Source organism: Rhinatrema bivittatum, chromosome 4, assembly GCF_901001135.1.
Source record: "Rhinatrema bivittatum chromosome 4, aRhiBiv1.1, whole genome shotgun sequence".
In the NCBI taxonomy this organism is placed as follows: Eukaryota; Metazoa; Chordata; class Amphibia; order Gymnophiona; family Rhinatrematidae; genus Rhinatrema; species Rhinatrema bivittatum.
In genome coordinates, this window is record NC_042618.1 from 55,174,417 (window position 1) to 55,197,689 (window position 23,273).

Below are 23,273 nucleotides of genomic sequence, written 5' to 3' on the forward strand. Positions count from 1 at the left end.
CATAAAGTGGTTGAAAAGGAGTAGAGTCACCCCACACCCTCAGCCCCTTCTAGCAGTCAGGTGGCAGGCCAGCAGCCCCCTGCCATGTGGCAGAAGCAACAACCCACCATGGAGGAAATGGGGTGGTGTGCGGTAACACTATCCCGGGGTAGGAGGCAGGCAGCCTCAAACGTAGTAACTAGGAGCATTGGGGAAGTGATAGCCCTTGATGACCAGCCCTTGCAGATAGTGGAGAATGTGGGTTTCAAGCATTTGCTGAAGGTCTTAGTTCCAAATTACAAAGTCCCCTCCAGAACCACATTTAGCAGAAAGGTCATCACCAGCCTGTACAACCAATGTCGCAGTCGCATCTGAGCACTGCTAGTTAAGGCACAGGGGAGTGTGCATTTCACCTGCGATATCTGGTCCACCATGAACGCTGAACACTTTTTCCTCTCCCTGACAGCACACTGGTGGGACCTGGCTGAGGCAGGGGCAGGCAGCAGCTCTATTAGTGAACTAGTATCAGGGTGGAAGTGGGCTTTACTGAACACCCACCTGACAGATGACACCCATACCTCAGCCAATATTCTAGCATGCATCAGACAGATGCTGGAGGGCTGGCAACTACACCAGCAAGACAGGAATCCTCAGGCAGGGTTCTTTGTCAAAGACAAGGGTGCAAACATGGTTAAGGCAATATACAACGGGTGCTTTCAGAACATTCGATGTTTTTCACACACTCTGCACCTGGTAGTGAAGTCAGCTCTGGGGTTGGAGTCTAATCACCAAGAGAATGAATACCTGCATACTTTAATACACAAGTGCGGGAACATAGCAGCGCACTTCCACAGAAGTGGGAAGGCGGGCAGGTTCTCCAACAAAAGCAGTCTGATTTGGAGATGCCTCACAAGTGTCTCATTCAAGACATTGCCACCCGGTGGAATTCCACCTTTTTGGAGGAGGAAGAGCAGTGGAGCTGCAGACACAGCTTCATGAACTTTCTGGTTCAATGGACATAGGTGTGCAGAATCCCCTAGGGCATCTTGATTGGTTAGTCATGAGTTAGCTGGTAAAAATCCTGCAGCCCTTCAAGGATGTCATGGAGGAGCTGAGTTCCAGAAGTGCCACCTTGGCTGACATCATCCCTATAATTAATTTCCTGGATGAAAATTTGGAGGGCTTTAAACAGGAAGAGGGAATGACAGCTGAGGTGCTGCATTGTCTGGACGTTTTGCAGCAGCAGGTGCAAGAGACATTAAGGCCTTTAACAGAAGACCACACATACATGCTCGCCACAGTCTGTGATCCCCGTGTGAAAGGGAAACTCTCCCTACAGTCCAATTGTCTCTCATTTGAAAAGGACCTGCTGTTACTAAAAGTCTGTGAACAGGACTGCCATAGGCAGAGACAGATTAGGCATGAAGCAGAGGAGGAAACAGCGGGCACTTCAGAGAGTTGTGCTAGCCCATGCAAGAGCAGCACTCTGTCAGCGACAGCTAATACCTCCTCCTCCTCCACTTCAGTACACCAAAGGCATGTTGCCAATAAAGAATCATCTGTTCTGCTATGGGCTAGAGAGAAAGCAGCTGGCATGAGTGACTCTCAGCCCACCCAAGCAAAGGAGACACCAGCACAAATGTCAGTGACACAGTATCTCTCAGAACCCACAGAGAACATGCAGACAGATCCGCTGGCATATTGGGCACACAAGTACATTGTCTGGCCACACCTCACCAAAGTGGCTCAACGATATCTGTCATGTCCACCAACCAGTGTGCCCAGTGAACGTGTATTTTCAATGACAGGGGATATCATGAGCTCTCACTGCTCAAGGCTGGCACCAGAGTTGATGGAAATGCTAGTGTTTTTGAAAATAAATCTGCCTTTGCTTGGGTTTCCAAATTTTCCCTGTGAATGGCAAGATGAATAAAAGCAATTGAAAGCCTTGCAGCAGCTCCAACTGCCTCCTATGCTCCAGATAATATCAGCACATGTACCTAACCTGAAACGCTGTGCCTGTCCATCCACTGTCCAGGCCGTACGTCCCTACAAGGGCCTGACCACAAACGCTGTGCCTGTCTGAGTTTAGTTCTAGTATTTCTAATTTCAGTTTCATGTATTTGTGTATCACTTCTTTCCAGAATATTCTTTTCCTGTTTTGCTACAGGTTCACTTCCTGCTACACCAGGGTAATGATCTCCAACCAGGTAACCTTTCTTCTCCAAGGCAGTACCAGTTTGGCTGGTGCTAACCAGGCTGCAGGTGCTAATCTTTATAAATGCTAGAAATGTCTTCTTTTCAAGGAAGGATGAGTCTTTTCCTAAAGGATGGGCTCCACCTTAACTAGAGTGGAACCAGGCTGCAGGTGCTAATCTTTATAAACATGATAGAACAGTTTTTAAACTAGAACACGGGGGAAAGCCGACAGTTGCTCAGAGCACATGGTTCAGAAGGAGGTATCCTTGAAGGATACTAATGAAACAGGAGAGTTAGAGTATCCCAACAGAGAGGTTCCAATAAAAGCAAAAGTAGTCTATATGCCTATACAAACAAAACACATACGTTGAAATGTCTGCATGCCAATGCTAGAAATCTAAGAAGTAAGATGAAAGAGTTAGAGTGTATAGCAGTGAATGAAGAGGTAAACATAATTGTCATCTCAGAGACCTGGTGGAAAGAGGACAACCAATGGGACAGTGCTATACCAGGGTACAAATTGTATCTCAATAATAGGCTACTATGTCCCTGTATCTCAATAATTGGCTACTATGTCCCTGAAAGTCTCCTCTATATATATATATCTCTGTCTGCCTCAACTTATCCAGGTCTGCCACTCCAGAGATTGGACTCATTCTCTGAGAGCCAGGAGTTCTTTGCACCAGGTACGCACATACAACTTCTCACCAATGGGTAAAAAATCATACATGTGGCACTTGATATAAAAGACAGGAAGGCCCCCCTCTTGCTGTTGGACTGCTGCCTTTATCTTAAATTTGTTGAGTTCTTAATTACGTTAAGGTTGCTAAGAGAGTAGGAATGGATAAATTATAACCCTTTCAATTTATTGGTGTATTCACTATTAATCTGGCAGTGACCTGCAAGAGGATAATTAAACTCTTGATGAGGGCTGGGGCAGTCCTGAGTTTTAGATAAAAGCATATTTGATTATTAATGTGAAAGTGTCTCTTGCCTATAAATCAAAGGATGAGCTAGGGGAGGGTAGGAGTGGGGTAGGATGGAGAGAAAGACCGACACTAGAATTACCTGATACAATCTCCAGCTGCAGGCCAGCAGCCCCTACCTCTCGGTGCTGGGCCTCGACCTCGGCCCCTCTCACCTCGCCTGTCCCTGGGCTTTCCAGTTCGAGTGGGGACTCCTGCCGCCTCCCATTCTCAAATGGCCACCGCACGAAGCACGCCACCACTGCCTTCTTCCTCAGCCCCTGCTCCTAGGTGCACATCTGTGCCTCTGTCGGGCATTTAAAGGGGCGTGGCAGGAAAAGCTCCCACGGCCTCTAGTAATGACGTCAGTGGCTCTGGGTATATAAGGCAAGCTCTGGCAGTCAGAGCTTGCCTTGGCAACAGATCTCTTCACTGTCTTCTTCCAGTGTTCCTGTGTTGCTGACTCTGATCCTGTTCCTGCGTTCTTGTACCTGTACTAGTTCCAGTTCCCGTTCCTGTTCCGGATTCCTACCTCCAGTCCCTGCGTTCCAGTTCCTGTTCCTTGCTCCTCGCTCCTCGGCAGACCTCGGCTCCTGACCCAGATTGGTCCTGACCATTTCTTCTGTTGCCTGCCTGTGACCTCTGGACAAGACCTGACCTCGTCTGCCACTGCCTGCCTCGGACCACCGGCTCCTGGCTACCGCCCGCCTCATCCAGCCATGCTATATGGGATTATCCACACGGAGGCCCACCTAAAACCAGCTGGCTCCAGCACCCAAAGGCTCAACCTGCGGGGAACTTGGGCTGGTAGTGGAGAAGCTCCTGCTGGCCTCTGCTTCCTATCTGGCCTCACCTCCTGACAATGGGGACCTGTGGGGGTCTCCCCCAGGTAACACCAACTCGTGCCAAGGGTCCACGCTCGCAAAGTTACCTACCTTAGGCCTTGTTCTAGGTACACATATACTAAAGAATTTTTCCCACTATTTCACCTCTCTCCCACACTTTTTAAGTCCTAAAATTTCCCAAAGCAATACTCACCAATCCTCTTCAGCCACCAGCAAAAAGATCTTATCCTCTTAATGCTACTGTTAGAATCATGGACCCTTGTGTTGGAGTGAGGTTGACACCAACTATTGGGAAGGACCTGTAGATTCTCATTGCCAACTGGCAGAAGACAATGCAGAGTCTTAACAGGAGCTTCACCTATACCAGCCTCTTTCCCTGTGGGTGGAGCCTTTGAGTTCCAGGGACCAGCTGGTCTTAGGTGAATGCTTTAGTGAAGGCTAAGAGAGATTCTGTAGTCAGGCTGTGGTAGAGGCAGGTGGCAGACAAGGAATGTCAGGTCACAGGCTATAGTCAATACCATGGCTTGGTCCAAGGGGAGCAAGCAAAGGCTGGAGATGTGGAAGGCAGGCCAAGACTGGACGAGGTTGGAGACAAAGAGGCAAGGCAAAGCTGGGCTAGGCTGAAGACAAAAGTGTAAGGCACTGAAGCAGCAACTCATTCTACTGGGATGGTAGTCAACCCATTGCTGAGGCAGTGAGGAAGAGGCTGAGAAAGCCCTTTGTAGGGCTAGTCGTGTGAAAATGGAAGAGCGGTTTTATCCTTTTCAACACTTGGAGTTTGTGAAAGCAGTCCTTGGTGGTGTGGTTGACAAATAGAGCTGTGTGAGAGGGGAAGATCCAACACAAAGACAGTGGCTATATGTGGCCAGGCTTTCCTGGGGCCTGGCAAAAGCTGTAACAAGTCCCCAGGGTAAGGCAAGATCATTTTTTTCTGTTTACAGGTTGGTCTGGAAAACTGGGCATCCAAATGGCAGATGAAATTTAATGTGGATAAGTGCAAGGTGATGCATATAGGGAAAAATAACCCATGCTGTAGTTACACGATGTTAGGTTCATATTAGGAGCTACCGCCCAGGAAAGAAATCTAGGCATCATAGTGGATAATACTTTGAAATCATTGGCTCAGTGTGCTGTGTTAGTCAAAAAAGCAAACAAAATGTTAGGAATTATTAAGAAGGGAGTGGTGAATAAAACAAAGGATGTCATAATACCTCTGTATCGCTCCATGGTGAGACCGCACCTTGAATACTGTGTACAATTCTGGTCGCCGCATCTCAAGAAAGATATAGTTGCGATGGAGAAGGTACAAAGAAGGGTGTCCAAAATGATAAAGGGGATGGAACTGCTCCCCTATGAGGAAAGACTAAAGAGGTTAGGGCTGTTTAGCTTGAAGAAGAGACAGCTGAGGGGGAATATGATAGAGGTCTTTAAAATCATGAGAGGTCTAGAACGGGTAAATGTGAATCAGTTATTTACTCTTTCAGATAATAGAAGGACTAGGGGGCACTCCATGAAGTTAGCATGTAGCACACTTAAAATTAATCAGAGAAAATTCTTTTTCACTTAAAGCACAATTAAACTGGAATTTTTTGCCAGGGGATGTGGTTAGTGCAGTTAGTGTAGCTGGGTTTAAAAAAGGTTTGGATAAGTTCTTAGAGGAGAAGTCCATTACCTGCTATTTGACTTAGAAAATGGCCACTGCTATTACTAGCATCAGTAGTGGGATATACTTAGTTTTTGGGTACTTGCCAGGTACTTGTAACTTGGATTGGCTACTGTTGAAACAGGAAGCTGGGCTTGATGATGGACCCTTGTCTGACCCTTTATGGCAATTTCTTATGTTCTTATGTTCTTACGTAGTCCTTTACATCCTGCTTGAAGCACAGCCACCAGTAGTGGCACTGGAGGAATTTGAGGGTTCTAGACAATCCTGGTTGCCTTGCTACATGGGAGTTATGCAACCATTTCAACACTTTTCCCCAAAGTTTCTTGGGAACAATGGTCTTCCCTGCTGGAGTGTAGGTGATGTATACCAGATGGATCCTTGCCAGGTCAATGAAATGTCATGGTGCTTCTGTGGTATCCTCAGTTAAGAAGGACTAAGATAACACATCTGCTTGGAGGCTCTTCTCAGCAGGATGGTAGCAGAGCTTGAAGTTACATTGAAAGGAGAAGAGAGACCAGTAGTCTTGTTAAGGATTGAGGCGTTGAGCCTGTGGGAGGTGTCCTAGGTTTTTATGATCTGTGTAGATGGTGAATTTGTTTTGAGAGCCTCCAGGAGATGCTTCCACTCTTCCAGGGTGAGTTTGACAGCTAGACGTTCTCTGTCTCTGATAGTATAATTTTTCTCAGCCACAGAAAATTTTCGGGAGAAGAATGAACAAGGGAGAAGTTTTCCTTCTATGTTGTGTTGACTAAGGAAAGCCCCAGCCCCAGCCTCAACCCCAAGGGAAGAGGCATTTACCTCAAGCACAAAAGGATGGGAAGTGTCCAGGTGCCGGAGACAGGGTTCTTGAGTAAAGGCTTGTTTGAGCTTCTGGAAGGCTTTGACTGTTTCCAGTGGCCAGTTTCTGGTATTCACACCCTTTCAGGTTAGGGCCATGAGTGGAGCCGACAGGGTGGAGTATCCATGGATGAATTGCCAGTAATATTTGGAAAATCTGATAAATCTTTGTAATGCTAACAACCCTACCGACTGGGGCCATTCCAAGAAGGCCTTCCATTTTGCAGGATCCATGCTGAGTCCACTACTGGAGATGATGTACCCCAAGAAGAGCAGGCTCTCTTGTTCGAAGAGACATTTTTCCAACTTGGCGTACAGATGGTTTTTGCATAAGCATTGGAGTACCTGTTTTACCTGGGTCCTATGAGCAGAGAGAGAATGAGAAAAGATTAAGATGTCATCGAGGTATACCACCATGAAAGAATATTGGAGGTCCTGGAAAATATCGTTCATCATTTTTGGAGGACTGCTGGAGCATTGCAGTTTCCTACTCATCCCAATACTTGACTTGAATGAGGTTGTATATGCTCTAGAGATCCAACTTGGTGAAAACTTGAGTTCTCTGTAGTCTATCAAACAGCTTGGAAATGAATGGCAAGGGGTAGTGATCCTTTTTGGTGATAGTGTTCAGGCCTCTGTAGTCAATACAGGGTCACAGAGTTCTGTCTTTTTTCTCTTTGAAGAACCTGTGCCAGCAGATGAGGAAGATGGGAGAATAATTCTCTTAGATATAGTCACTCATAGCCTTGGTCTCTGGACCCAAGAGTGGATACACCCTGTCTCACGGAAAATCCTTGCCCTAGAAGAGCTCGATCCTGTAGTTGTAGGAGAGATGAAAAGGCAATGTTTCAGCCTGCTATTTGGAGAACATGCCCAAGTATTCCACATATTGGGGCAGTAGCTCTGTCTGGACAGTGGCAATAATGATTGGAGCTGGAGGAGCATGTGAGGAAAGCAGGATGAAAAACAGGATGGTCCCCAGTGGGCCAATTTGAGTGTGGACCAATGGAAGATGGGTTGAAGCCTTTGCATCCAAGGAAGATCCAGGACAATAGAGTTGACTGCCCGAGTTAGGACGTACAGAGTAATCAACTCAGAATGAAGTACGCCAGTGTGGAGGGTGAGCAGAACAGTGCACTGTGTGTTCTTCCCCAGCAGGAGGTTGCCGTAAACAGAGGAAACAATAAGTGGTTGCCCCAGGGAAAGTATAGGTATTTGGTAGTGTTTCACCAAGGCTTGCTCTATAAGGTTTTCCTCAGCACTGGAGCCCAGAAACGTTTGGGAGAAGAAATGGGTCTCATCTCAAGTGATTGCTACAGGAACTAAGAGTTGGGGAACAGAGGGTCTGATCTAGGGTTATCTCCCCAGTTAACCCTAGGCATGGGAGTTTCCCAGCTTCTATGGACAGTGAGCCACCAAGTGTCCAGGACCAGCACAGTATAGACACAGACATGCTTTCTCTTGAGCTGTCAGCCAGCTGTGGCCCATCTGCATGGGTTCTTCATAAGGCTAAGTCACTGGTGGAGAGAGATTGCTGAAAACAGGGTACCAAAGGAATGAAATGTCGAGTCTTGTACTCCTAAGCCATTTCCTGGAGTCTACAGTCTATACGAATGGCCAGTGGCCAGGGCGATGGAAGTTTCCAAAGAAGTGGGGAGTTCTCAAACTGTGAGCTCATCCTTAATGTGGCTGGCCAGTCCTTTAAAAAGATGGCTGTTAGACTGTCCTCTCTCCAATTCATCTCAAAGGTAAGCATCCTGAATTCAGTGGCGTATTCTGAGAGGGTCTGAGAGCCCTGGTGGATCTGTAGCATGTCGGCGGCTCTGGCAATGTCCCTTCCTGGCTCTTCAAAAACAAGGAGGAACTCTCAGAGGAAGCTTTCCAAGTCTTGCAGTATGGTATCCTCACATTCCCAGAGCGGGAAAGCACAAGTGAAAGAGGTGCTGCCCAAGAGAGAAAGGATGTATGTGATCTTTGTCTGGTCATCCAAGAACATTGCAGCCTGTAGCTGGAAGTGCATCCAGCACTGGTTTATGAAGCCCTGGAATTGTTTGGGGGCCCTCATAAAATGTGGGCGTGATGGTAACTGAAGTAAAGTTCTGGCAGTAGCAAACAGCACCTGAAGAGGTGAGTTGTTGGTCTTGGTGCAAGTTCCTGCCTTAAAGCATCCACAGTGATGGCTAGTTTCTCTAGGGCTGCAGTGACCTGATTGAGGATCTGTTGCAGCTCATGTAGGCACTGTGCCAAGCCTGATATTGCTTGGAGCGAAGCCTAAGTTGCCGGATCCATGGCCTCAGCAAACTGAGTTGTGGACCCTTTTGTTGGAGTGAGGTTGATACCACCTACTGGAAAGGCCCCATAGGTCATCACTGCCAACTGGCGAAAGACAATGCAGAAAGTTAACTGGAGCTTTGCTTATACCAGCCCCTTTCCCCTTGGATTGAGCCTTGAGTTCCAGAGCCCGGCAGGTCTTAAGTGAGTGTCTCTGGTGAAGGCTAGGAAAGGTTCCATAGTCAGACGGTGGTCAAGGCAGGCGGCAGACAAGAATAGTCAGGTCACAGACTATGGTCAATATGGGGGCATAGTACAAGGGGGGGCAAGGCAAGGCTGGAGATGCAGAAGACAAGGCAAGGCTAGATGAGGCTAGAGAGAAGAGGCAAGGCAAGGCTGGGCAAGGCTAAAGATGAAGAGGCAAGGCAAGGCTTTCAGGAGTGGCAGCATCTGGCCACGCATCAGCAGCATCCTGCCACGCTTTGGAGAGACCAACGTTAAGGTGAATGAGCCAGCTTACGGGACAGCCTGCAAGCTGGCAAACGTAATAGCTACCACAGGAGACTCTTGAAAAGAACTTGCCTAGCCCCCTAGTTTTCTTTTTTAATCAAAAGGCACATAATTAATAGTTAGATCATTGCCAATCATCTCAGACTGAATATTGCAAAAACCGGAAGCTATTTGCTTTTCCAAGGATCCTGATTACCTGGCCAGACATGGGTGTACCTTTCTTAGCTAATGGGTGCCTGAGTCAATTTCAGTCCTGGTGTTCAACATGTAGGAGTTTTGTTTGATTGTAGATTTTCCTTCTGCCCCCATATTCAGCAAATTCTTCAGACAGGTTTTTATAAACATATGGTTATTATGGCATTTAAGATATATCCTAGATCAAAATGATTTTCACACAATTTTTCAGTCTTTTGTTTTATCTGTAATTGATTACTGTGACTCTATTTATGGGCCTTCCAGTTTCTTCTGTATGGCCATTACAGATCCTGCAAAGTTCTGTGGGCCGCTTGATTTCAGTGGTCCACAGATGGGATCATGTCTCCCCAGTGTTATACAATTTACATTGGCTGCCTGTTCATAAGTGAATTGAATTTAAATTAGTAACATTAATTTTCAAAGTGTTAAAATTTGGGGAATCAACCTATTTGTTATCTTTAGTAAGAAAGTATTTACCAGTTCGAAATCTCCATTCTCAAGGCTAATTTTTATTGGAGATCCCTTCTGTAAAAGCAGCTCATTTAGTCTAGACACAGAATCATTCCTTTCAAGTAATAGGGCCGAGTCTTTGGCATGTCCTGCCTGATTCACTAAGGCAATTGAGGAGATTACTAATTTGAGAAGCATCTGAAAGCTTTTTTTGTTTAGCAGACCATAATTACTGGAAGTCAGCTTTGTCCTTGTCTAGCAATAGTATGGAATGTTATTGTATAAGGTGCAGTTTTTAATATCATGTTTTAATTGTTTATTATATAAAATATTTTAAATGTTTTAACTCTGTAATGTGCCTAGCATGGGTTCACAATAGAGGTGGAATAACAATTGTTGGAAATAAATTAAATAAGTACACACACAGATACTAGAAAAGAACTTACCTAGCTCCTTATCCCTGGTCTTCTTTTTTAATCAAAATGCACTCACACAGTTACTAGAAAAGAACTTCCCTAACTTCCTAGTCAACTTTTTAAACTCTTTATCTAGTTTAATTCCAAAGTCTTTTATTTCTATTTTTATGTCTCATTAGAAATCTAGAAACACAGAATGCCATGGTAGATAATGGCTGCATGGCCCACTTCCTCTACCTAGCCATACTGTGCTCTGCAGGACCTACTTCATCTCTATTTGTATCTTTGTTTCCCCACTGCTAAGGATCCTATGCTCTTGTAAAATTCCAGTACCGTTTTTCCCACATTATCTCTATTAGGGAGCCTATTCTTTCAGGTAGATGCAAAGGATTTTTTTGTTGTTCAGCAGTCTTTTAGTGAAGAATACATGAACTTTGGTATATTTACTAAAGCTCAACCTCAGGTTCTTCAGTGGCACAATTTTGCATCCAGTAAACTATTGATAAATGCCTGATGTGGTACAATTGTCATGTAAAATGGGGAAACAAGGACATCACATTGTAGAAGTTGTTAAACACGAGCACATTAACAAAATACTTCACAAACAGTCCTAACCTTCATTTACCTTAGTCCTTTACCTTGTAAAGCTCAACCTGAGCATTCCCTTTGTTCATGTATATTATATAATAAATAAGCAAATTAGATATTGTATCCTGCAAAATATTATCAGGGAGCTTGTTGATGCATCTGTAATTGTCTGGAAAATGTACCATATTTCTTAATGAAGAATCCAAATGTCTGCTTTGTATATTATTTTATCAAAATAACACTTAGAGGAAACCAAGTTTCTTTTAAGCTTGCTTCATTTCAAAAAAATAGATTTGTTTTCAGAGCAGACCTCAAAGTACAAATAAAATCATACGTGCTCTTTACTTGTGTTTTATCATTTGTCATTTCTATCACATTTATATAAGGTTTTAACTTGTATGCTTTTTCTTAAATACTTCTTCTAAGAACTTAACTTAGGTTAAGTGAATAATATAAGACCTAAGTACAAATCTAACAATTTGAATATTAGTCATTATAGGCAGAATGTGTTTTATTCAGTGTAACATTTGTGGTGGTTATGTTCCAAAGCCTACCATTTGGAGATTTAAGGGTTCTCCAATTTGCTTTCAGCTGTCTGCAATGAAAAAGCAGGTGACTCATTTGAGAGAGGAATTGTTCAAGTTTAAAAGATTCTCTCTTATCTTGTAACATCCAGAATATCTCCCTCAGCTCCCAGAGGGGATTCAGAAACCCAAGAATATATGATTTACAGTAGGCTCCAGTAGAATAAAATATGTGACTATATAACACCTGATTTTCCCTACTGTGCAGATCTGAAATGCCCACCTCACTCCCACAGAGAAGTCAGATATCCAGGATTCAGAAATCCAGGAATAAATGGATTATAGTGGGCTCTGGCAGAATAAGGCCTGTGATGAAGAGATACCCACTCTTCCCATTGTTACCCTTATATAATACATTTTCAGCACTGGATAACAAAGAAGCTCCAGCAATAGAAAAATGATATATCTTGACAAGGATGTAGTCACCCAGTGTAGCCAGAACCCTTAAACATTATTAAATGTCATAAAAGGAAGCTTCTTCTCCTGGGAGACTTGGCCATCAGAGGAACCAATTTGGGAAATCATTTTGATGGGGACACAAGAGTTAAATGCTTTCCAGGATCCTCAGCCAGTAGAAATACCAACTAGATAGTCAATGCAATTATGGAAGAAAATACAGACTCCAAAATCAATGTTATCATTCATCTGGGGACCAATGAACTTGCTAGAAATTGTATCCATGAAGCACTGAAAGATTTCCAAAATCTAGGGAAGAAAATTATACATATGACAATGACCATCGACTTTTCAAATGCATTGCCTGTTCATGGAAAGGAGAAGGAAAGGCTCTGCCATTTAGATAACTTCCATTTCTGTCTCAAAACATGGTGTAAAGAAAGTGGTTTTGGATACATTGGATGCTGGGGGTATGTATGGAGCTATAGAAGGTTATATGGTAAGGATGGTCTATATTTGACCTTGGCAGGAAAGAGGATGCTAAGGAAGAAATTCAGAGCATACATTATCAGGCATTTAAACTAGAGAATGGGGGTGGCAGGAGGTGGCCAATGAAATTTGCATGTCACCCCCCAAGTGATACAGAAATTGGGAGTAGAAAATAATAAAATCAAGCAGCTCAAAAAAGCAGAAAAGGTGTCTAGGAAGAACAGCAAACCAAGGGAGAAAAGTTGGAAAGCTATAACCATAAATACTCATATTCTGGGCAATAAAATTCCAGACCTGCAGACTCTAATGGTGGTGGTAGACTTGGATATCATTGCTTTTACAGAGACATGGTTCACTGAGTCTCATGATTGGGATATGGCTATCCCGGACTATAACTTATTAAGTAAGGACAGAAAGGACAGGAAAGCAGAAGGAGTAGATCTTTATGTCAAAAACAATATCCAAGTAACTGAAATGCAAGGGACATGGGAGAGAGAAGAAACATTATGAACTGTTCTAAAAAAAATTGAAGATGGTGCTTCCATTTACATCAGTGTGGTCTACAGGTCTCTGATTCAGACAGAAGAGCTGGACAAAGATCTGGTTAAAGACATCCAAAAGGTGGGAAAGAAAGGAGAAGTATTGCTTGTTAGAGATTTTAATCTGTTGGATATAGATTGGAGAATCTCTTCTGTGGAATATACAAGAAGTAGAGAGATAGTAGATGCCCATCAAGGGACTCTGCTCAAATAAATGGTAATGGAACCCATGAGATAGGGTGTGATAGTCGACCTAGTGCTTACAAATGGGGATAATGTCTCTAATGTCCATGTAAGTGACCACCTGAGCACAAATGATCATCAGATGGTTTGATATCACAAATAAGATACAGGGAAGTCACACAAAGACCCAAGATTTGAATTTCAAAAATACAGACTTTGTCAAAATGGAGATGTTCCTGGAAGAAGAACTAGAAGACTGGGAGAAAATGGGTGAGGTAGAACAACAGTGGGTTAAATTAAAAGGAGCAATTACAAAGGCAACAAATCTGTATGTTAAAAAAGTAACCAAAAGTAAGAGGAAAAAGAAATTGATTTGGTTCTCAAAGGAGGTGGCTGAAAAACTAAAGGCAAAAAGAACAGCATTCAAGAAGTATAAAGGATCCCAAAAAGAGAAATACAGGGAAGAATACCTGGTGAAATTTAGGGAGAAAAAGAAAAAAATCAGGTAAGCAAAAGTTCAAGTGGAAGAAAGAACTGCCAAAGAGGTAAAGCAAGGTTACAAAACATTTTTCAGATAAAACATAGGAAGAAGGGAGGCCTGAAGTGGCATATTGAAATTGAAAGGTGTCAAGAAACACTGTGTGAACAGAGTCAAAGAAATGGCAGGAAAATTAAACAAATACTCCAGTTTGGTAGTCACTAAAGAAGTCCCTGGAGAAGGACCATTGCTGGTTGAGAAGACTGCAAATAGGAGTGAGGTAGAACAAACTCTGTTTACAGAAGAGAATGGATGGGAAGAGCTTGGAAAACTGAAAGTGAACAAGGCCATGGGACTGGATGAGGTACATTCCAGGATACTGAGGGAGCTGAGATGTGTTGGCAGGTCCACTGAAAGACCTGTTCAATTCATCCCTGGAAATGGGAGAGTTGCCTTGTGACTGAAAAAAAAGATGTGTTGGTTCCACTTCACAAGAGGAGTAGCAGAAAGAAGTCTGGAAACTACAGGCCAGTTAGCCTCACCTTGATGTGGGAAATTTAATGGAGACACTGTTGAAGAAAAGGATAGTGAGTTATCTACAATCCACCAGTAGGTTGCTGAAACCGAGGCAGAATGGATTCACCAGGGGAAGGTCCTGTCAGACAAATCTGATTGATTTTTTTTTTTGATTGGGTGACTAGAGAATTGGACCAAGGAAGAGCGCTCAATGTGATTTACTTGGATTTCAGCAAAACTTTTGATATGGACCTGATTATGAAGGATCATGAATAAAATGAGAAGCTTGGAATTTGGCGCCAAGGTGATGCAGTGGAATTCAAACCAGTTGACTAAAAGGAGATAGCGTGTAATGATAAAAGAAATCTACACTGAAGAAAGAATGGTGTTAAGTGGAGTGCCACAGGGATAGGTTTTGGGACCGGTTCTGTTCAATATCTTTGTGAGCAACAGGGCAGAAGGGATAGATGGTAAATTATGTCTATTTATGCATGATACTAAGATCTGAAATCAGTGGACACAGCTGAAGGAGTAGAGAGAATAAAAAGTGAATTAAGGAAGCTTGAAGAGTGGTTGAAGACTTCGCAGCTGGGATTCAATGCCAAGAAGTGCAGTGTCATGCATCTGGGGTGCAGTAATCCAAAAGAGCTGTATGTGATGGGGGGTGAAATACTAATGTGCACAGACTGGGAGAGAGACCTTGGGGTGATAATGTCTGGCTCTCTGAAGGTGGAAAAGCAATGTGACAAGGTAATAGCTAAATCCAGAAGAATGCTGGGCTGCATAGAGAGAGGAATAATCAGTAAGAAAAAGGAGGGGATAGTGTCTTTGTACAGGTCCTTGGTGAGGCCTCATCTGGAGTATTTTGAACAGTTCTGAAGCCCGTATCTCAAAAAGGTGGTCCAGAGAAGGGCAATCAAAATGGAGTAGGGTCTGTATCAGAAGTCTTATGAGGAGAGGTTAAGGATCTGAATATATATACCCTGGAAGAGAGAAGATGCAGGGGAGATATGATACAGATCATCAGATACCTGAAAGGTTTTAATGATATATGTTCATCAAACCTTTTCCATTGAAAAGCAAACAGTAGAACTAGGGGTCATGATCTGAAACTTCAGAGGAGTGACTCAGAAGCAATGTCAGGAAATATTTCTTCATGGAGAGGGTACTAGTGGATGCCTGGAATGCCCTTCCAGAAGAGGTAGTGAAGATGAAAAGAGTAAACTATTTCAAAAAGGCATAAGATAAACATTGTGGATCCCTAAAGGCTAGAGTTGGAAATTAAGAAAAAGGTGCATGCTGCATGGGGGGTAACTTGCATGGAGAAGCTGCTACTAACCTAACAGAAGGCAGGGAGATTACCACCTTAACCAATTAGCTTACATGATTTTAATGCAATGGCAGCATCGCTCTCCAGTTCAATGGTGGGGGGGGGGGGGAGGAGAATTGGATTCAGATGACAGCCAATGCAGGACCCTGACTTTTACAATACTGGGCACTGTTGTTATGATTATGGATGCTATGCAGGCTCCCCTCCACCAGGGGACCCAGTGAGCATACTATACAGGCTGGCCAAGCTCCTCCTTCCTGATTGCACTGCACTCAGATTCCAGCCCTGTCTGTTGCTTGCCTCAATGCTGTATCAAGTCTCCTTTGGCTCCCTACTCTAGCCACTCTTGCCTTAGACCTTCTTAGGCTTATCCTTCTGTTTGCTTGTGGCCTCCGGGCCTTCTGACTACAACCTTGTCTTGTCTTGCCTCGTGGCCTCCAGGAATTCTGATCCCAGTCTTGCTTTGCCTTATCTCGTGGCCTCAGGGCCTTCTGAACTCAGCCTTGCCTTACCTTATCTTGTGGCCTTCAGGCTTTCTGCTCTTAGCCTTGTTTTGCCTTGTGGTCATCTGGTCTAACTGCACTCTGGCCTATCCAGATCTTGCTTAGCTTTATGGCCCCTCTAGTCTTCTCTCTCCTGTACAGCTGCCTTTGGGCTTTATGTTCCATGTTCTGTGTTGTCCTTGTCTTGCCATGTATTGTACTTTCTTAATCCGTTCCTATCCCAGTCTTACCTGCATGCTGTTCCACACCTAGTTTTACCTGCACTCTGTTCCAAAGTTCCTCTCCTACCAGCACACTTTTCCTGTGTTCCAGCCTTGCCTGCACACTATTCCTGAGTTCTAGTCTTACCTTTACACTGTTCCAGTCCAAGCCTTGGTTCCAGCATTGTCTGCACTCTGTACCAGACTGTCCTAGCCTTGCTCCAGCCTTACCGGATTCCCTAGCCGTGCTCCAGACTCTCTCTGTCAACCTGCGCCACTCTGGAGGTGGTGTTCCCTACGCTCCACCTGAACTGGAGTCACAACAACTGATACTCAGACTTTAAAAGTGAAAAGTGCAGGACTGTTTCTATGGCAAACTCCAAAAGTAAAGCACGTTCAAGCAGCATTGTATGAATTATCAAGACAGCTGCTCACCCTGTAAAATGTTGCTAGCAGTAATTTTTGTTATGGGTTTGACAGTTGTTTGGTTTCAATCGTTAATGTTACTACCGTTAACATAAGGCTTGGGGGTAACCTGCACAGAGTGGCAGTTACTAGCTTAAGAAACTTGCTAGACAGACTGGCTGGACCATTTGGTCTTTTTCGGCCATCATTACTATGTGTTGGAAAATGTACAGAAATGATACACTGTGCTCAATACTGTCCTTTTACAAAGCGCCTGGCAAATGCTGAATGCTGTAGTAATTAGAAATTCAAATATGTCAACATTAGTTAAATCCTCTCTAAGAGGTGAAAGAATTTATTTTAAACTTTCCCTCCAGATGTAACAAAAGACAGAGCTTTCTTTGTTCTGTAATAAATGACTCGCGCAAGACAGAACAAAAATTGCTTTAAATATAGAAACAATTTCCACTGAAGCACAGCTTAATGCTTTAATAAGTTGAAGATCTGTAAATCTGAAGAGGCTTTTGAGTCAGTAGAACATCTCAGCGTGCCATACTGTGTTGCATTTTTAATTTCACCAGAAGTACAGACTGTCTTTGTAATCACTGGGGCCACAAAAAGTCTCTACAGGAATGTTTTTTTTCCTATGGTATCTGTCTATTTGCATAAGATGCAAATATTTCCTGTGGCAACTTCTATGCAAAATGGAACACAAACCAACCTGATCTTCAGACATAAAAGTACCCGCTTAGTTTATGTTTGAAGATTCGGTGGTTATGCGGATAAAAAGTATGCAGATACTTTAAGTTATCTGCAATGGGAACATAAGCACCCACATTACCATATGTATGATTTTCCACACAAAATTTTACTTTTGCTGAATTGTTAATAACTTGATTTGCATGATTTCTGAGCTCATTAGTAATGTTGCATAAGTTTTGCAAATGGGTTACAAAATGCAAGTGCGATTATGCATGCTATTTGGCGTTTTTGTGTGCACTAATCCAATGGTAAACGCATTCGCTATTTAATACGTGGAACCCACTGACAGCACAGCCTCTGCTCTGCTCAGGATTCAAGGCATCCTATTGTAGCGGCCTCGGAGGGAACTTTCCTTCCGCGACCCCCCACCTTCCCCTCCCTTCCCCTATCTACCCCACCCCCCAGCCCTACCTAAATCCCCCCCCCTACCTTTGGTGGGCAAGTTACGCCTGCTTGAAGCAGGCGTAACTTGCGCGTGCCGCCCCGGCATCCCTGGCACAGGCTGCAGTGCTGGGGGACTCGGGACCGCTCTCCCGGCCCGCCCCTGAACTGTCACCACGCCCCCGGACCGGCCCCAGACCGCCCCCTGCGCCCGCACACGCCCCGGACACGCCCTCTCCCGCCCCTTTTACGAAGCCCCGGGACTTACACACGTCCCGGGGCTTTGCACGTGCCGGCGGCCTATGAAAAATAGGCGCGCCGACGCGTGCGTGCCCTGCGCGCGTAAATCCAGGAGGATTTACTCACGCAGGGGTTTTAAAATCTACCCCTTAGAGAATAGCCATTGCCATTAGCAATGGTAACATGGAATAGACTTAGTTTTTGGGTACTTGCCAGGTTCTTATGGCCTGGATTGGCCACTGTTGGAAACAGGATGCTGGGCTTGATGGACCCTTGGTCTGACCCAGTATGGCATTTTCTTATGTTCTTATGTTCTTACTATGCTTTGAAAAAAAAAATATGCAGAATTTCACTTACTTCCAAGATATACAATTTCAGCTTCCAAGACTTTAATTTTAAATGTATATTTTTTCATTTCTTCTCTGCATGAGACAGTCACAGCCTGTTGTCTCTCAACACCCTTTTCTCATTACCTGCAATCTCCCTTCTTCTCTTCCTCCTTTTGACACACACACACTAGATAGAAAAATAAGGTTACAGCTTTATCATTATAAAAATTGAACAAATTCTACAAACATTACCTGAGCGATGATAAATGCTTGCATTCATGAGACCACTAGCCTCTATCTGTATACACTGTCACTGTCCACTACCCACAATCATCAACATAAATGGTTTCTCACTTGCTCATTGACTGTGGCACGTTATTGTTGACACTTTCAAATGGCCTTCCCTATTCATCTCAGTTGATTATCAACCCTAGCCTCCCTCAAAACTAATCCAACCAGACCCCCAAGTACTTCCTTTGGTTCCATGGAGCTCTTCTTCTCAGACAACAATGCCATCAACTAGAATGGAAATAGCAAAAAGAAAAAGGATACTAAGTTACCGTATTTTCTGGTGTTCAAGTCACAGTTTTTTCAGTGATTTCAGTGACTGTGACTTAATCAATGGTGTGACTTACATATACTGTCCCAATCTCTCTCTCTCTCTCTCAACCAGTGCTGTTAACCTCGCTGACATTGCCTGATATCCTCCTGCCCTGACCCGTGCCTGGATTCTGACATTGCCTGATCTCCTCCTGCCCTGACCCGTGCCTGCATTCTGACGTTGCCTGATCTCCTCCTGCCCTGACCCGTGCCTGCATTCTGACGTTGCCTGATCTCCTCCTGCCCTGACCCGTGCCTGCATTCTGACGTTGCCTGATCTCCTCCTGCCCTGCCCTGTGCCTGGATTCTGACGTTGCCTGATCTGCTCCTGCCCTGACCCGTGCCTGGATTCTGACATTGCCTGATCTCCTCCTGCCCTGACCCATGCCTGCATTCTGACGTTGCCTGATCTGCTCCTGCCCTGACCCGTGCCTGCATTCTGACGTTGCCTGATCTCCTCCTGCCCTGACCTGTCCCTGAATTCTGACGTTGCCCGATCTCCTCCTGCCCTGACCCGTGCCTGCATTCTGACGTTGCCTGATCTCCTCCTGCCCTGACCCGTGCCTGCATTCTGACGTTGCCTGATCTCCTCCTCCCTTGACCCGTGCCTGCATTCTGACGTTGCCTGATCTGCTCCTGCCCTGACCCATGCCTGCATTCTGACGTTGCCCGATCTCCTCCTGCCCTGACCCGTGCCTGCATTCTGACATTGCCTGATCTCCTCCTGCCCTGACCCGTGCCTGCATTCTGACGTTGCCTGATCTCCTCCTCCCCTGACCCGTGCCTGCATTCTGACGTTGCCTGATCTGCTCCTGCCCTGACCCATGCCTGCATTCTGACGTTGCCCGATCTCCTCCTGCCCTGACCCATGCCTGCATTCTGACGTTGCCCGATCTCCTCCTGCCCTGACCCGTGCCTGCATTCTGATGTTGCCTGATCTCCTCCTGCCCTGACCTTGGCCTGTTTTCTAACACTGTCTATTCGTTCTCCATGGGAGCCTCAACTAAGAAATTCTGGCCTCAGAACCCAAGGACTCAACTTGTGGGGAAAGGGACTGGTATACGTGAAACCCAGACCTGGTTCCAGTTTCAGTGAGTCTGCCGTCTGTCCGTGGGAGTTCAGCTAGGTCACCAGTGGGGTCAGCGCCTATCTCACCACCACAATGCAAGGGCTCCCACACCATGACAGCACTGCTGGATGTGTCAGATTCAAAATCGACTGCACTCAACCTGAAATGCTTCATGGTACTATGAAACTAACCCCTGGCCCTTTCCTCTTTTCTCCAAAAGATTCATGCTAGCAACTAAGGGTGGGTAGAGTTCAGTTAAATCAAGTCCTTTCTTCCTGAGCCAGTCAGCTTTCTCCCTGCATTGGCACTTGGTCCTCCCTCACTTCATGACCTACCTTCCTTACACTCCCCCCCTCACTCCATCACCCCCTGACCCAATGCGCATGCCCGCAAACACACAGACACATCTTTGTTCTTTTAATGATGTTTCCCCCACCGTTCAGACAATAGAGGATGGTGAGGCACAATTACCATCCTGTGCAAGGTTCCTCCTAAAGCAACTCTGGGCTCCTTTAGATTTTTAAATCATTTCTGTTTTTCAGAGGAAAGCATTAGCGAAATATGACTTTAGCATGGTTCCTGGGTACCTCTTCAAATCTGTGCATTCTATGTAATTTTGTTTTCAGCTTTCAGCAAATCCTCTGCATCTTCATGTCATTTGGGAAGATGTGAAAAGGTAAAGCAATTATAATTGTATAAACTTTTAATGATTGCATATGTAATAAATTCTGTCCTGCATAATGCATTAACATTTTAAGTGGCAGTCATATAGCTACTCAGTATCCCTGAGATAAAATCTTTTAATAATCTTTTAATAGAATTTCATGCTATCAAGAAACTTCAGGTAGGCACAATTTTTCTTATATTATAATAATAATAATGTGGATTATATATAGTACCTTTTATCCACAGAGAATCCAAAGACGCTTACCAATTTATTGCACTCATCTAAAGCCTGCAGCCACAGCAGCAAATTTCTGATGCCCAGACGGCATGAAACTATACAAAGGAAGCAGAAGAGAGAGAACAATGTTGTTGTTATATCGCTGCCCAATTAAGGAATATAAAGTGGCATAATCACACAGTAGTGGCGCTTTGCATTTGCATCCCAGAAATCCTTTTGATGGGTAGCTCAATAATCTAACCGCTAGATTGGAGACAAATTACAACTTGCTAGGTGTCAGTTCCATTGAGAGGTTCAGAATACAATGCATCAAAGCTGAGAAGATGGCGAGAAAGTGGGTTGTGACTGGGCCACTCGCTGCTGGAAGCACTGGGGGCAAAGTGCTTTGAGGTCTCTTGAATAAGGCCAGTTTTACTGTATCAAGTAAAATGGAAGAAAATTGTAAAAATTAGGAGAATAATTTTTAATAGCATGCATAACTCAGCAAATACATCGATAGGTAGTTGAGCCTACATTTTATAGCTGTGTGGCGAGAGTTGCAGTTTATAAAATACCATGCACCACTGTCCCAAGAGGACAGTACATGTACTCTTGGGACAGTGATGCAGTCCCGAGTGTTTCAGTACACGTACATTCTTTTAATGCAAGGATCTGCACAGTTTATACAGCTATTATATAAAAATATGAGCATATAGGGCCAGATTTTAAAAAGGTTACATGCACCGGGCCTATTTTCAAAAGGCCCGGAGATGAGCATAAAGCCCCGGGACGCATGTAAATCCCGGGGCTTTACTAAAGGGGCGGGAGGGGTGCTTGGGATCGCATGCTGGTAGCTGGCCGGCACGAGCAACTTGCACCTGCCCACAGGCAGGCGCAAAAGGTAAATTAAAAATTTTGGGGGAGGTTAGAGTAGGGCTAGGGGGAGGAAAGGTTAGGGGAAGGGGTGGGAAGGTCAGGTTAGGGGGAAGGGAAGTTCCCTTCCAGGCCGCTCCAATTTCGGAGCGGCCTGGAAGGGAACGGGGAAAGGCAGCGCAGCTCGGTGCGCCCAAGATGTATAATTGTGTACTCCCTTGCGCGTGCTGACCCCCAATTTTATATCATGGTGAGACCGCACCTTGAATACTGTGTACAATTCTGGTCGCCACATCTCAAAAAAGATATAGTTGCGATGGAGAAGGTACAGAGAAGGGCAACCAAAATGATAAAGGGGATGGAACAGCTCCCCTTTGAGGAAAGGCTGAAGAGGTTAGGGCTGTTCAGCTTGGAGAAGAGACAGCTGAGGGGGATAAGATAGAGGTCTTTAAGATCATGAGAGGCCTTGAACGCATAGATGTGAATCGGTTATTTACACTTTCCAATAATAGAAGAGCTAGGGGTCATTCCATGAAGTTAGCAAGTAGCACATTTAAGACTAATCGGAGAAAATTCTTTTTCACTCAACGAACAATAAAGCTCTGGAATTTGTTGCCAGAGGATGTAGTTAGTGCAGTTAGTGTAGCTGGGTTCAAAAAAGGTTTGGATAAGTTCTTGGAGAAGTCCATTAATGGCTATTAATCAAGTTTACTTAGGGAATAGCCACTGCTATTAATTGCATCAGTAGCATGGGATCTTCTTAGTGTTTGGGTACTTGCCAGGTTCTTGTGGCCTGATTTGGCCTCTGTTGGAAACAGGATGCTGGGCTTGATGTACCCTTGGTCTGACCCAGCATGGCAATTTCTTATGTTCTTATGTTCTTATCATGAGCGTACATGTTATAAAATCGGGCGTACGTGTGCGCGCACCAGGTAGTGCGCACACATGTAGGCCCCGCGCGCTTCTTTTAAAATCTACCCCATAATGTACATGTTAAATAATTGTGTGTATGCAATATGTCTCAGTTTATGCATGGAGGCAGGTATTTTATACATTTGGCTGATGCATGTCACTTATGAAATTATTTACTTACCTGTGCGCGTATTTCCAAGCATCAGTTTCCTGAGACCTTCACCAGTTGACCTAGACCTTCACCAGTTCACCCATACATCACATCGCTAGCTTCAGATCCCCCACCCAAAAACTGCAGACAAAAAATAGGATTTCATACCTGCGATGTAATTAGCAAGTGTAAAAGCATGTGTGCATGTCCAATAATGTATCCTGTACTTTCTTTATAAAATACATAAATGACATGAGCGCTTACTTCCTGGAGCGCACTGGAAACACCCTCTTTGCACGGGTATACTTTTCAGTACAGCATAGGCCCTCCCTTTTGAAAATTAGCTTACCATGCACAGAGGCTACTTATGCATGCATATACCAATTTTAAGTGCACAACCTCTGCGTTAGTCTTTGAAAATTACTCCCATAATCTATGCACCGACTTTAGTGATGCTCATAGACTTCTTTCCTCCAGCAGTCCCCTCTCCATGCAGGACCCTGCCCTGCTTATCCACTGCCTGTCTCCC